We start from the raw sequence: 15,209 nt of genomic DNA on the forward strand, positions 1-15,209 counted from the left end.
AAAGCCTCCAAGCTCTCTCAGAACCTTCCTGCCGCCACATTAGGACCTCACTGTTCCAGCCTCCAGGACCCATCCCATCCTTCCAGCCTGCGATCAGCAGCAGAGAAAAACTAATTACATACCATTTTCTTGCCCCGTACACACTTTGAAGTGAGCAAAAAGATTATAGTAAATTTTAACAGTGAGGGAATTTGTGCACATCCAGGCCAGTCAGTGTGGCAGTCAAATCGGTGCCAAGTTCTGGAAGGTGATTAGTGATGAACATGGCATTGACCCCACCAGCACCTATCATGGGACTAGCAACCTGCAGCTGGACCGCATCTCCGTGTACTACAGTGAAGCCACAGGTGGCAAATTTGTTCCTCGTGCTATCTTGGTGGATCTAGAACCAGGGACCATGGACTCTGTTCACTCAGGTCCTTTAGGTCAGATCTTCAGACCAGACAACTTTGTTTTTAGTCAGTCGGAGGCAAGCAACAGCTGGGCCAAGGGCCACTATACAGAGGGGGCCAAGCTGGCTGACTCGGTCCTGGATGTGGTTCGGAAGGAGGCCGAGAGCTGTGACTGCCAGCAGGGCTTCCAACTGACCCACTCGCTGGGAGGGGGCATGGGCTCTGGAATGGGCACCTTGCTCATCAGCAAGACCTGTAAAGAATATCCTGACCACATCCTGAACACCGTCAGTGTGGTGCCCTCACCCAAAGTGTCCGGCCCTGTGGTTGAGCCCTACAACGCCAACACCCATGAACTGGTAGAGAACACTGATGACACTTACTGCATTGACAACAAGGCCCTTTACGACATCTGTTTCTGCAACCTCAAGCTGACCATGCCAACCTACAGGGACCTAAACCACCTCGTCTCAGCCACCATGAGTGGTGTCACCACCTGCCTCTGCTTCCCTGGCCAGCCCAATGCTGACCTCCACAAGCTAGCAGTCAACATGGTGCCCTTCCCACGGCTCCACATCCTCCTGCCTGGCTTTGCCCCTCTGACCAGCCATGGAAGCCCGCAGTATCGGGCCTTCCCTGTGCCCGAGCTCACCCAGCAGGTCTTAGATGCCAAGAACATGATGGCTGCCTGTGACCCCCGCCATGGCCCGTACCTCACCGTGGCTGCTGTCTTCCGTGGATGGACGTCCATGAAGGAGATGCATGAGCAGATGCTCAACGTGCAGAACAAGAACAGCAGCTACTTCATGGAATGGATCCCCAGCAACATCAAGACGGCCGTCTGCGACATCCCACCCCATGGCCTCATAGGGGCACTCACCTTCACTGGCCACAGCACGGCCATCCAGGAGCTGTTTAAGTGCATCTCAGAGGGGTTCACTGCCATATTCCTCCAGAAGGCTTTCCTCCACTGGTACACAGGTGAGGGCATGGATGAGATGGAGTTCACCGAGGCTGAGAGCAACATGAACGACCTTATCTCCGAGTACCAGCAGTACCAGGATACCACTGCAGAAGAGGAGGATTTCAGTGAGGAGGCTGAAGAGGAGGCCTAAGGCCGAGTCCCCACGACCGCAGGCTTCTCACTCCCCTCAGCCTTCCTCCTCAACGGCCCCTTTCTTCTCCCTCAGAATTTGTGTTTTCTGCCTCTATCTTGTTTTTTCTTTTTGGTGGGGGGGGGGGGTGGTTTCTAGAACACTGCCTGGTATGTGATAGGTGCTCAATAAGTATTTGTTGTTTGTTCAATGTCTGCTCTCTCTTTCCACTCTGGGGCACCTAGATTTCTGCCATTCTGGGTAACCCTATATTTCCTTCTCGTGCCCACTCCTCCGACCTGTCCAGTTAACATTTCCCTCTCTGTTTTTCAGATAACTCTCCAAGAAGCCAAAAATAAATGGGAATTGAAAACAAAAACAAACCAACAAACAAAAATAAAAGCCTCCAAGACCTCCTGAACTGAACAATTCTGATCCTCCCTGGGAATGGCTCTGCCATTGGGTTATGAATCTTTTTAAGCTGCAGTGTTTTATATAAAATAAATATATTTTATTTAAATATATTTTTACACAAATGGAATTTCTATATTTCAAGGTAGAATTGTATGTAACTATGCAATTTGGTCAGTTGGATTTAGTTCAGCTGACCTTCATACCATAATATTAAAGGGTATAGAGATATAATAGTTCTAACACTCTTAGAGCTTTAAAAACTGCTAGGATGGGGGAGGAATTTCAACATGGCGGAAGAGTAAGACACGGAGATCACCTTCCTCTCCACAAATACATCAGAAATACATCTACATGTGGAACAGCTCCTACAGAACACCTACGGAATGCTGGCAGAAGACCACAGACCTCCCAAAAGGCAAGAAACTCCCCACATACCTGAGTAGGGCAAAAGAAAAAAGAAAAAATAGAGACAAAGAATAGGGATGGGGTTTCCCTGGTGGCACAGTGGTTGAGAATCTGCCTGCTAATGCAGGCAATATGGGTTCGAGCCCTGGTCTGGGAGGATCCCACATGCCGCGGAGTAACTAGGCCCGTGAGCCACAACTACTGAGCCTGCACGTCTGGAGCCTGTGCTCCGCAACAAGAGAGGCCGCGATAGTGAGAGGCCTGTACACCGCGATGAAGAGTGGCCCCCGCTTGCCACAACTAGAGAAAGCCCTCGCACAGAAACGAAGACCCAACACAGCAAAAATAAATAAATTAATAAACTCCTACCTCCAACATCTTCAAAAAAAAAAAAAAAAAGAATAGGGACGGGACCTGCACCAGTGGGAAGGAGCAGTGAAGGAGGAAAGGTTTCCACACACTAGGAAGCCCCTTCGCGGGCGGAGACCGCAGGTGGCGGAGGGGGTAAGCTTTGGAGCCACGGAGGAGAGCACAGCAACAGGGGTGCGGAGGACAAAGCGGAGACATTCCCGCACAGAGGATCAGTGCTGACCAGCACTCACCAGCCCGAGAGGCCTGTCTGCTCACCCGCCGGGGCGGGTGGGGGCTGGGAGCTGAGGCTCAGGCTTCGGAGATCGGATCCCTGGGAGAGGACTGGGGTTGGCTGCGTGAACACAGCCTGAAGGGGCTAGTGCCCCACAGCTAGCAGGGAGGGAGTCCGGGGAAAGGTCTGGAGCTGCCGAAGAGGCAAGAGACTTTTTCTTGCCTCTTTGTTTCCTGGTGCGCGAGGAGAGGAGATTAAAAGCGCCACTTAAAGGAGCTCCAGAGACGGGCGCCAGCCGCGGGTTTCAGCGCGGACCCCAGAGACAGGCATGAGATGCTAAGGCTGCTGCTGAAGCGACAAAGAAGCCTGTGTGCGAGCACAGGTCACTCGCCACACCTCCCCTCCCGGGGAGCCTGTGCAGCCCGCCACTGCCAGGGTCCTGGGATCCAGGGACAACTTCCCCGGGAGAACGCACGGTGCGCCTCTGGCTGGTGCAACGTCACGCCGGCCTCTGCCGCCACAGGCTCACTCCGCATCCGTACCCATCCCTCCCCCCGACCTGAGTGAGCCAGAGTCCCCGAATCAGCGGCTCCTTTAACCCCGTCCTGTCTGAGAGAAGTACATACGTTCTCGAGCAACCTACACGCAGAGGCGGGTCCAAATCTAAAGCTGAACCCCGGGAGCTGTGCAAACAAAGAGAAAGGGAAATCTCTCCCAGGAGCCTCAGGAGCAGCGGATTAAATCTCCACAATCAACTTGATGTACCCTGCATCTGTGGAATAGGTGAATAGACAACAAATCATCCCAAATTGAGGAGGTGGATTTTGGGAGTAACGATGTATATACTTTTTTCCCTTTTTCTCTTTTTGAGAGTGTGTATACTTCTGTGTGTGATTTTGTCTGTATAGCTTCGCTTTTACCATTTGTCCTAGGGCTCTGTCCATTTTTTTTATTATTACTTTAAAAAATTTCTTCTTCTTAATTATTTTTTACTTTTTATTTTAATAACTTTATTTTATTTTACATTGTTTCATTTTATTTTATCTTCTTCTTTCTTTTTTTTTTTCCTCCCTTTTATTGTGAGCCATGTGGAGGACAGGCTCTTGATGCTCCAGCCAGGAGTCAGGGCTGTGCCACTGAGGTGGGAGAGCCAAGTTCAGGACACTGGTCGACAAGAGACCTCCCAGCTCCACGTAATATCAAATGGTGAAAATCTCCCAGAGATCTCCATTTCAAGGCCAAGACCCAGCACCACTCAAAGACCAGCAAGCTACAGTGCAGGACACCCTATGCTGAACAACTAGCAAAACAGGAAGACAACCCCATCCATTAGCACAGAGGCTGCCTAAAATCATAATAGGGCCACAGACACCCCAAAACATACCACCAGATGTGGACCTGCCCACCAGAAAGACAAGATCCAGCCTCATCCACCAGAACACAGGCACTAGTCCCCTCCACCAGGAAGCCTACACAATCCACTGAACCAAACTTAGCCACTGGAGACAGACACCAGAAACTACAGAAAATAGGAACCTGCAGCCTGTGAAAAGGAGACCCCAAACACAGTAAGTTAAGCAAAATGAGAAGACAGAGAAACATACAGCAGATGAAGGAGCAAGATAAAAGCCCACCAGACCTAACAAATGAAGAGGGAATAGGTAGTCTACCTGAAAAAGAATTCAGAATAATGATAGTAAATATGATCCAAAATCTTGGAAATAGAATAGAGAAAATGCAAGAAACATTTAACAAGGACCTAGAAGAACTAAAGAGCAAACAAACAGAGATGAACAATGTAATAAATGAAATTAAAAATTCTCTACAAGGGATCAATAGCAGAAATAACTGAGATAGAAGAATGGATAAGTGACCTGGAAGATAAAATAGTGGAAATAACTACTGCAGAGCAGAATAAAGAGAAAAGAATGAAAAGAATTGAGGACAGTCTCAGAGACCTCTGGGACAACATTAAACACACCAACATTCGAATTATAGGGGTCCCAGAAGAAGAAGAGAAAAAGAAAGGGACTGAGAAAATATTTGAAGAGATTATAGTTGAAAACTTCCCTAATATGGGAAAGGAAAGAGTTAATCAAGTCCAGGGAGCACAGAGAGTCCCTTACAGGATAAATCCAAGGAGAAACATGCCAAGACACATATTAATCAAACTATCAAAAATTAAATACAAAGAACAAATATTAAAAGCAGCAAGGGAAAAACAACAAGTAACACGTAAGGGAATCCCCATAAGGTTAACAGCTCATCTTCCACCAGAAACTCTGCAAGCCAGAATGGAGTGGCAGGACATATTTAAAGTGATGAAAGAGAAAAACCTACAACCAAGATTACTCTACCCAGCAAGGATCTCATTCAGATTTGACAGAGAAATTAAAAGCTTTACAGACAAGCAAAAGCTAAGAGAATTCAGCACCACCGAACCAGGTTTACAACAAATGCTAAAGGAACTTCTCTAGGCAGGAAACACAAGAGAAGGAAAAGACCTACAATAATAAACCCAAAACAATTAAGAAAAGGGTAATAGGAACATACATAACAATAATTACCTTAAATGTAAATGGATTATATGCTCCAACCAATAGACATAGACTGGGGTTTCCCTGGTGGTGCAGTGGTTGAGAGTCTGCCTGCCAATGCAGGGGACATGGGTTCGTGCCCCGGTCCGGGAAGATTTCACATGCAGCGGAGTGGCTAGGCCCATGAGCCATGCCGCTGAGCCTGTGCGTCCAGAGCCTGTGCTCCACAATGGAAGAGGCCACAACAGTGAGAGGCTGGCATACCACAGGAAAAAAAAAAAAAAAAGACACAGACTGGCTGAATGGATACAAAAACAAGACCCATATATATGCTGTCTACAAGAGACCCACTTAAGACCTAGGGACACATACAGACTGAAAGTGAAGGGATGGAAAAAGATATTCCATGCAAATGGAAATCAAAAGAAAGCTGGAGTAGCAATTCTCATATCAGACAAAATAGACTTTAAAACAGAGACTATTAGAAGAGACCAAGAAGGACACCACATAATGATCAAGGGATCAGTCCAAGAAGAAGATATAACAACTGTCAATATTTATGCACCCAACATAGGAGCACCTCAATACATAAGGCAAATACGAACAGCCATAAAAGGGGAAATCGACAGTAACACAATCATAGCAGGGGACTTTAACACCCCACTTTCACCAATGGACAGATCATCCAAAATGAAAATAAATAAGGAAACACAAGCTTTAAATCATACATTAAACAAATGGACTTAATTCATATTTATACGACATTCCATCCAAAAACAACAGAATACACATTCTTCTCAAGTGCTAATGGAACATTCTCCACGATAGATCATATCTTGGGTCACAAATCAAGCCTTGATAAATTTAACAAAATTGAAATCATATCAAGTATCTTTTCCGACCACAAAGCTATGAGACTAGGTATCAATTACTGGAAAAATTATGTAAGAAAACAAACACATGGAGGCTAAACAACACACTACTTAACAACCCAGAGATCACTAAAGAAATCAAAGAGGAAATGAAAAACTACCTAGATACAAATGACAATGAAAACACAACGACCCAAAACCTATGGGATGCAGCAAAAACAGTTCTAAGAGGGAAGTTTATAGCTATACAAGCCTACCTTAAGAAACACCTCAAATAAACAACCTAACCTTACACCTAAAGCAATTAGAGAAAGAAGAACAAAAAACCCCCAAAGTTAGCAGAAGAAATCATAAAGAACAAATCAGAAATAAATGAAAAAGAAATGAAGGAAACGATAGCGAAAATCAATAAAACTAAAAGCTGGTTCTTTGAGAAGATAAACAAAATTGATAAACCATTAGCCACACTTATCAAGAAACAAAAGGAGACTCAAATCAATAGAATTAGAAATGAAAAAGGAGAAGTAACAACTGACACTGCAGAAATACAAAGGATTATGAGAGATTACTACAAGCAACTATATGCCAATGAAACGGACAACCTGGAAGAAATGGACAAATTCTTAGAAATGCTCAATGCTCCAAGACTGAACCAGAGAGAAATAGAAAATATGAACAGACCAATCACAAGCACTGAAATTGAAACTGTCATTAACAATCTTCCAACAAACAAAAGCCCAGGACCAGATGGCTTCACAGGTGAATTCTATCGAACATTTAGAGAAGAGCTAACACCTATCCTTCTCAAACTCTTTCAAACTATAGCAGAGGGAGGAACACTCCCCAACTCATTCTACGAGGCCACCATCACTCTGATGCCAAAACCAAAGATGTCACAAAGAAAGAAAACTACAGGTCAATATCACTGATGAACATAGATGCAAAAATCCTCAACAGGGCTTCCCTGGTGGCGCAGTGGTTGAGAGTCCACCTGCCAATGCAGGGGACACGGGTTCGTGCCCCGGTCCAGGAAGATCCCACAGGCTGCGGAGCAGCTAGGCCTGTGAGCCATGGCTGCTGAGCATGCGCGTCTGGAGCCTATGCTCCGCAATGGGAGAGGCCATGAGAGTGAGAGGCCTGCATACCGAAAAAAAAAAAATCCTCAACAAAATACTAGCAAACAGAATCCAACAGCACATTAAAAGGATCATACACTATGATCAAGTGGGGTTTATCCCAGGAATGCAAGGATTCTTCAATATACGCAAATCAATCAATGTGATACACCATATTAACAAACTGAAGGAGAAAAACCATATGATCATCTCAGTAGATGCAGAGAAAGCTTTTGACAAAATTCAACACCGATTTATGATAAAAATCCTCCAGAAAGTAGGCACAGAGGGAACTTTCCTCAACATAATAAAGGCCATATATGACAAACCCACAGCCAACATCGTCAGCAATGGTGAAAAACTGAAACCATTTCCACAAAGATCAGGAAAAAGACAAGGTTGCCCACTCTTACCACTATTATTCAACATAGGTTTGGAAGTTTTAGCCACAGCAATCAGAGAAGAAAAAGAAATAAAAGGAATCAAAATCGGAAAAGAAGAAGTAAAGTTGTCACTGTTTGCAGATGACATAATACTATACATAGAGAATCCTAAAGATGCTACCAGAAAACTACTATAGCTAATCAATGAATTTGGTAAAGTAGCAGGATACAAAATTGATGCACAGAAATCTCTTGCATTCCTACACACTAATGATGAAAAATCTGAAAGTGAAATTAAGAAAACACTCCCATTTACCATTGCAATGAAAAGAATAAAATATCTAGGAATAAACCTACCTAAGGTAACAAAAGACCTGTATGCAGAAAAGTATAAGACACTGATGAAAGAAATTAAAGATGATACAAATAGATGGAGAGATATACCGTGTTCTTGGATTGGAAGAATCAACATTGTGAAAATGACTCTACTACCCAAAGCAATCTATAGATTCAATGCAATCCCTATCAAACTACCACTGGCATTATTCACAGAACTAGAACAAAAAATTTCACAACTTTTATGGAAACACAAAAGCCTCTGAATAGCCAAAGCAATCTTGAGAAAGAAAAACGGAGCTGGAGGAATCAGGCTCCCTGACTTCAGACTATACTACAAAGCTACAGTAATCAAGACAGTATGCTACTGGCACAAAAACAGAAATATAGATCAATGGAACAGGATAGAAAGCCCAGAGATAAACCCACACACATATGGTCACCTTATCTTTCATAAAGGAGGCAAGAATATAAAATGGAGAAAAGACAGCCTCTTCAATAAGTGATGCTGGGAAAACTGGACAGCTACATGTAGAAGAATGAAATTAGAACACTCCCTAACACCATACCCAAAAATAAGCTCAAAATGGATTAAAGACCTAAATGTAAGGTCAGACCTCATCAAACTCTTAGAGGAAAACATAAGCAGAACACTCTATGACATAAATCACAGCAAGATCCTTTTTGACCCACCTCCTAGAGAAATGGAAATAACAACAAAAATAAACAAATGGGACCTAATGAAACTTCAAAGCTTTTGCACAGCACAGGAAACCATAAACAAGACGAGAAGACAACCCTCAGAATGGGAGAAAATATTTGCAAATGAAGCAACTGACAAAGGATTAATCTACAAAATTTACAAGCAGCTCATGCAGCTCAACATTAAAAAAACAAACAATCCAATCCAAAAATGGGCAGAAGACCTAAATAGACATTTCTCCAAAGATATACAGATTGCCAACAGACACATGAAAGAATGCTCAACATCATTAATCATTAGAGAAATGCAAATCAAAACTACAATGAGATATCATCTCACACCTGTCAGAATGGCCATCATCAAAAAAACTACAAACAATAAATGCTGGAGAGGGTGTGAAGAAAAGGGAACCCTTTTGCACTGTTGGTGGAAATGTAAATTCATACACCCGCTATGGAGAACAGTATGGAGGTTCCTTAAAAAACTAAAAATAGAACTACCATACCACCCCGAAATCCCACTACTGGGCATATACCCTGAGAAAATCATAATTCAAAAAGAGTCATGTACTGAAATGTTCATTGCACCTCTATTTACAAGAGCCAGGACATGGAAGCAACCTAAGTGTCCATCGACAGATGAATGGATAAAGAAGATGTGGCACATATATACAATGGAATATTACTCAGCCATAAAATGAGTTATTTGTAGTGAGGTGGATGGACCTAGAGACTGTCATACAGAGTTAAGTAAGTCAGAAAGAAAAAAACAAATACCATACGCTAACACATATATCTGGAATCTAAAAAAAGAAAAAAAATGGTCAGAAGAACCCAAGGGAAAGACGGGAATAAAGATGCAGACCCACTAGAGAATGGACTTGAAGATACAGGGAGGGGGAATGGTAAGCTGGGACAAAGTGTGACAGTGGCATGGACATATATACACTACCAAATGTAAAATAGCTAGTGGGAAGCAGCTGCATAGCACAGGGGTATCAGCTTGGTGCTTTGTGACCACCTAGAGGGGTGGGATAGGAAGGGTGGGAGGGAGGGAGAGGCAAGAGGGAAGAGATATGGGGACATATGTATATGTATAACTAATTCACTTTGTTATAAAGCAGAAACGAACACACCATTGTAAAGCAATTATACTCCAATAAAGATGTTTAAAAAAAAAAGACTGCTAGGATAATATATACTGACATAGTTTGTATGCTGTACAATTCTACTGCTGTCATATAGCCAAAGCCACGATTTCTATTTTCTAAAATGTCTTAGGACATGAGAACATTATGTGATTTCTAAAAGAGAGATAATGTATAATAGAGCATATCAAGCACTTTGAGAAACACTGCATTTATATCATTAGCACATGTTGTATCTTTCTATTATTAGCAAATTGCAGGCTTAATAAGTATTTGAGGATGGAAAGATGGAAAAAGCCATGGAAGGAGTTTACTAAAGGTAAAATATCATCACGCTAAAGTGAGGTTTACTTGGATGAGCTGAACACTTTATGAATTATTAAGACAGGTTGGTTGCCATCACCCTAAAATACTATCAGGTGGCACTATTTAGAATTATTGTCAATCCTTAATTTACTAACTCAGAATGCATTTCTTCATGTAACTCTGTTATATTTGAGCAGAATCTATACAGGTGATGGTTGAAAAACGTGCATTCATAGTGCAAAATATAGGAACAACATTGCAACACTAAAAATATGTAAAGACATAATAAGAAGTAACAAGACTACTACAGTTTTTTTGTTCACTTGTTTCAAGAATGCTGTTTCATGAAAAATGGGATTACTTTTGTAAGGAAGTAGGTAGAAAAATTTCAGGAGATTCTGAAGAGTGTTTTTAGATGATTTAGAGGTTGAGATAGTGATCTTTAGGGGTAATTCTCTTTGAAAATATTTCTAAGGAAATCTGGAAAAAAATTTATGTCTCTCAAGGAAAAAAAAATAGTTTCAGGATGTTGAGAAAAACAGAAAAAGATTTATGTGATCACCAAGAGATGAATAAGAAATAGAATGGTTGGGTCAGCTGCTCCCCTGTGTTAGTGATCAGGTACTACTGTTATCAGGGGTTCCTAACTGTCATCCTGACTTAAGCAGACCCCACGGGAGGACCATGTGTACCCTACCGATGGTATACCCAATCTTAAAGTTGAATTTAATTGCCTTGTAGTGCCTGCACACTTTTAAAAGGAAAAAAAGATGGTATAAAGAATAAAATTGCCAAAAACCTAATCCCCAATAATAGGCATTCATTAAGTAAATCACGTATTTTTTATATCATTACATATATTTTTAAGGATGATGATAGAATAACCATAAATTTTATCAAACTAAAAAAATTTGGGGAGAGCAAAGAGATGTTATTAGAAATGACCCCAGGAAAAGTGATATAAATCAGACTGATCCAAGCACACCAGAATTTATAAAATACTATAAATTATATATTCAAAATTGATACGTTGTAGAAGTGTATGAAGTAGCTCAACTTCATTAGATTATGCCAAGGTGTTTTCTAAAGTGACTGTGCAGTTTATCACATCTTCACCAAAACTTGATATTACAATACCTTTAAATTTTACCAATATAATGGGTGTAAAATGTATTTCATTATGGTTTAAGTTGGCATATCCCTGATTACTAATAAAGTTGAACACATTTTCATAAGTTTATTGGCTGTTTATTTTTCCTCATCTGTGAAATGTCTTAATGTTTTTTACCTTTTTCTCCAATAGATTGTCTTTTCATATTGGTTTGATGTTTTCATGTTCTGGACACTATCCTTTATTGGTTATATGTGTTGCAAATATTTTCTCCCAGTTTGTGAGGTGACGTTTCCTCAGTTTTCGGCGGGGGGGGGGGATCTTGTGATAAATTAATATGATATTTATCACTGTTTCTTTATGTTTTATTATTTTGATGTATTGATTAAGAATCCATTCCTATACAGAGTTGACCTATTTACTTCTAAAAGTATTGAAGTCCTGCCTTTCATAATGAAATGCTCCAGCTGTCTGGAATTGATTTTTGCATACGGTGAGGGGAGATCTTAGGGGGAAGGGTGGAAGGTAGCTGCTCCTCACTTAGTGACATTCAGAGCGGGCGGCAAGCACAGTGGACTGGGTCAGAGTCATGCCTGAGCAAGCTGAGAAGAGCTTGCCCTAGTGGCTTCCGCCAGCAGAACAGACTCTGTGCAGGGTCTCTGATGCAGTCTTGCTACCGATGCAGGTCTGCAGGTTTGTTACCTTTTTCACACATGTGCAGCCTGAACAAACCCATGTAGGCCACTGGGCAATGCAGATAACATACCCAACCCCACCCAGCACATGCCCAATACTGTGCTTGCTTACATCTCTAGATACATGCTTTCTCATTTTGGTCTCCAAATATTTTCCTTCATAAATTAGCCATGCATTTGAAAATATGTTTATGTTTTATCCAGTACTTTAAATGTCCTTCCCGAAGAAGTGTTCTATGAACATCTATCTACTTAGCCAAGTTGCCTGCAACAGAAGTCTGTAATGTGGTTTCAAAGTGCTTTGAAGTGGAGTCTAGACTGAATGAGCATTAAACCAAAGTTTATGCTAAAGGTGTAAACATAGTCCCTGGTTTTTTTTTTTTTACTTTATAAGATTTTAATTTACAAATTAAAAAGCTACATTTTTTTCCCTTTTTCTCTTCTTCCTTTACATCACTCTTTTCCTTATCTTTCTCTTTCTCTTTGTCATCTTTTCTATCCTTTTTGCTGTCTTCTTTTTCCTGTCCTTCTTTCTTCTCTGCATCCCAGTTGGCGATCTTGTTGTTGATGAGGTTGTATAAATATAAAAATATAAATTTTTTAAAGACCTTATTCTTTTTTTTAATTATTATTATTAATTTGTTTATTTTTGCTGTGTTGGGTCTTCGTTTCTGTGCGAGGGCTTTCTCTAGTTGTGACAAGCAGGGGCCACTCTTCATCGCCGTGCGCGGGCCTCTCACTATCGCAGCCTCTCTTGTTGCGGAGCACAGGCTCCAGACGCGCAGGCTCAGTACTTGTGGCTCACGGGCCTAGTTGCTCTGCGGCATGTGGGATCCTCCCAGACCAGGGCTCGAACCCGTGTCCCCTGCATTAGCAGGCAGATTCTCAACCACTGCGCCACCAGGAAAGCCCACATTTTTAATTATTTAATTTTAAACAAGTATAGTAGGCTTGTTTTAAACAAGTATAGTAGGCTCTAAGCAACCAGTGTTTTCTGACACTGACTTTTCTGCTGACTTCTTTTAAAGTACTCCAAAATCAAATAAATTTCTCTAATTACCTCAAATCTTGAGAAAATTTAACTTAAAAATTAGAGAAACAGAAACAATTAGAAATTGGAAAGCTTATGTGCTTTGGTTTTTTTGATGAAGCTTTATTTTTACAAATGAGGACACTCAATTTTAAGAATAGTACTAAAACAAAATGACACAAATCAGAGAAAAATTTCAAGAATGCTAAAGTACCACTTCTGATGACATCTGTAGTGAATGCTGTGGTGTGCTGCCAATATCCCCCTCCAGGACCATGACATCTATACCCCTATCAGCCAGGATGTTGGCTACTGACTGTTTGCAATTAAGTTTTCTTCTGGAAATTGCCTTTGACAGAAGAAAGCCACCTGCTCAAATATCACTTCATCTTTAAAGATACTTCCCTGGTGGCGCAGTGAATAAGACTCTGCGCTCCCAAAGCAGGGGGCCTGGGTTCGATCCCTACTCAAGGAACTAGATCCCAAATGCATGCCACAACTAAGAGTTCACATGCCACAACTAAGGAGCCCACAAGCTGCAACTAAGGAGCCCATGTGCTGCAACTAAGACCCAGTGCAACTAAATAAATATATATATATATATATTTTAAAAGATACTCTTAATTTAGTATCTGGTTAAAATCTTGGCCTTGCTGCCTCAAATTAGGACAGCTCTGAATGACCATCCCAGCTCCAGAGCTCCCCACATAATCAGCTGAGGCCTTTCTTGCAACTATTGGGTTGGCCAAGAAGTTCGTTCCATAACATCTTATAGAAAAACCCGAACGCACTTCTTGGCCAACCCAACTTATCACAAATCAATCTCTCCTTTTGCCCAATCCTGCTTCCTTTACACCTCTTTACATATCCTGTATCCAAGAACACTTGGACCCAGTCAACTTCCTGAACACATATCTCTGTTGAGTCTTTTTTCCCGTGAATTTGATCTAAGAGAGTTAGTACCAAGAATAATCCCAGGAAGCAGACTCTAAGATAAAATGTTTGAGTTGGATCATCCTTTGGCCAACTGGCAATAAGGACCCTGTCACTGGGGCTAAGTAGATTCCTGATGTCTCCTAGCATGCTGTAACTGTTCCAATGTTATAACTTTCACCAATGACAAACTGGTAGAAGGGAATGCATTGGTGTGGGCAATATCTCAGGTATTTTAGAAGCCTGGAGGCTTTAGTAGTAGAGGTTATAATGAAAAGGTAAGAATAATTAACTGTTCATTTAAGGAAAAGTGTGAAGGCAAGAGGGCCTTCTTGGAAGCAAATAAAAGGGGCTCTAATCTTTGCTGCCAAAGGGCAGGAAATGCTAACTATTGGACCCAGTAATCATGAAGTAGTATATTTCCAGAAAATGTTGAATTTTCAGCCCAACAAGTCTGCCATTCCAAGGTCAGGACCTTGATGAGAAAGGAATAGGACCATGAAACACAGGATGGGAAGATTTAGGCACTCAATTTTAAATCCTTAGGTTTTGCTGAACTCTCCAGACCTGCACGGTGGCCCATTTGTTTGTGTTTAAGGCTAGTAGTGTCCACTCTTCCTTACACATGATGCAGAGACTCTGCTTTGAAAGATAGCACATGCTCTTCTCAAGATCTACCCCCACTTTCTTCTCTAGCTACCAAACCAATTGTCAGGGTCAAGTCATGACATAACCTGGCCAAGGATGTTCTGGGCCTTATTGAGAGAGAAAAGGGTATATATGCTAAAGGAGTTGCAGGGCCAAAAACATATGTCAGTGGGAGCCAGGAGAGTAGGACTAGATCCTGACAGTGCAGGATCAAAAGGGTGTAGAGCATAAGTTTTCACAAAGGAGAGTTTGTTGATTTGGAAGCATCCTCATATGATACAGGATTTAACACCCTGGCAAGCACCCAGGTAACTGTGCAAACATACTCCTAGATGGCTCTTGGCTTCTAAAAAGGCTGTAATCCACACTAAGTGAAGTAGAAATGCTGTGATTGCCATGGCAGATGTGAAAGAAAGGATCAACAGATTCAGGGAAATGGGGATTCTGAAGTGGAGAGAAAACACAAGGCTGGAGAACCCACCACCTTCTAGGGACAGTTTAGAGA

The 15,209-nt window shown here is 41.9% G+C and overlaps 1 pseudogene; it reads left to right on the forward strand.

Moving 5' to 3' along the window:
* Positions 1 to 295: 295 nt before the first annotated feature.
* On the forward strand, positions 296 to 1,507 carry LOC115847426 (tubulin beta chain pseudogene; annotated as a pseudogene).
* The last annotated feature ends 13,702 nt before the right edge of the window (positions 1,508 to 15,209 follow it).

The sequence above is a fragment of the Globicephala melas genome, chromosome 3 (assembly GCF_963455315.2).
Source record: "Globicephala melas chromosome 3, mGloMel1.2, whole genome shotgun sequence".
In the NCBI taxonomy this organism is placed as follows: domain Eukaryota; kingdom Metazoa; phylum Chordata; class Mammalia; order Artiodactyla; family Delphinidae; genus Globicephala; species Globicephala melas.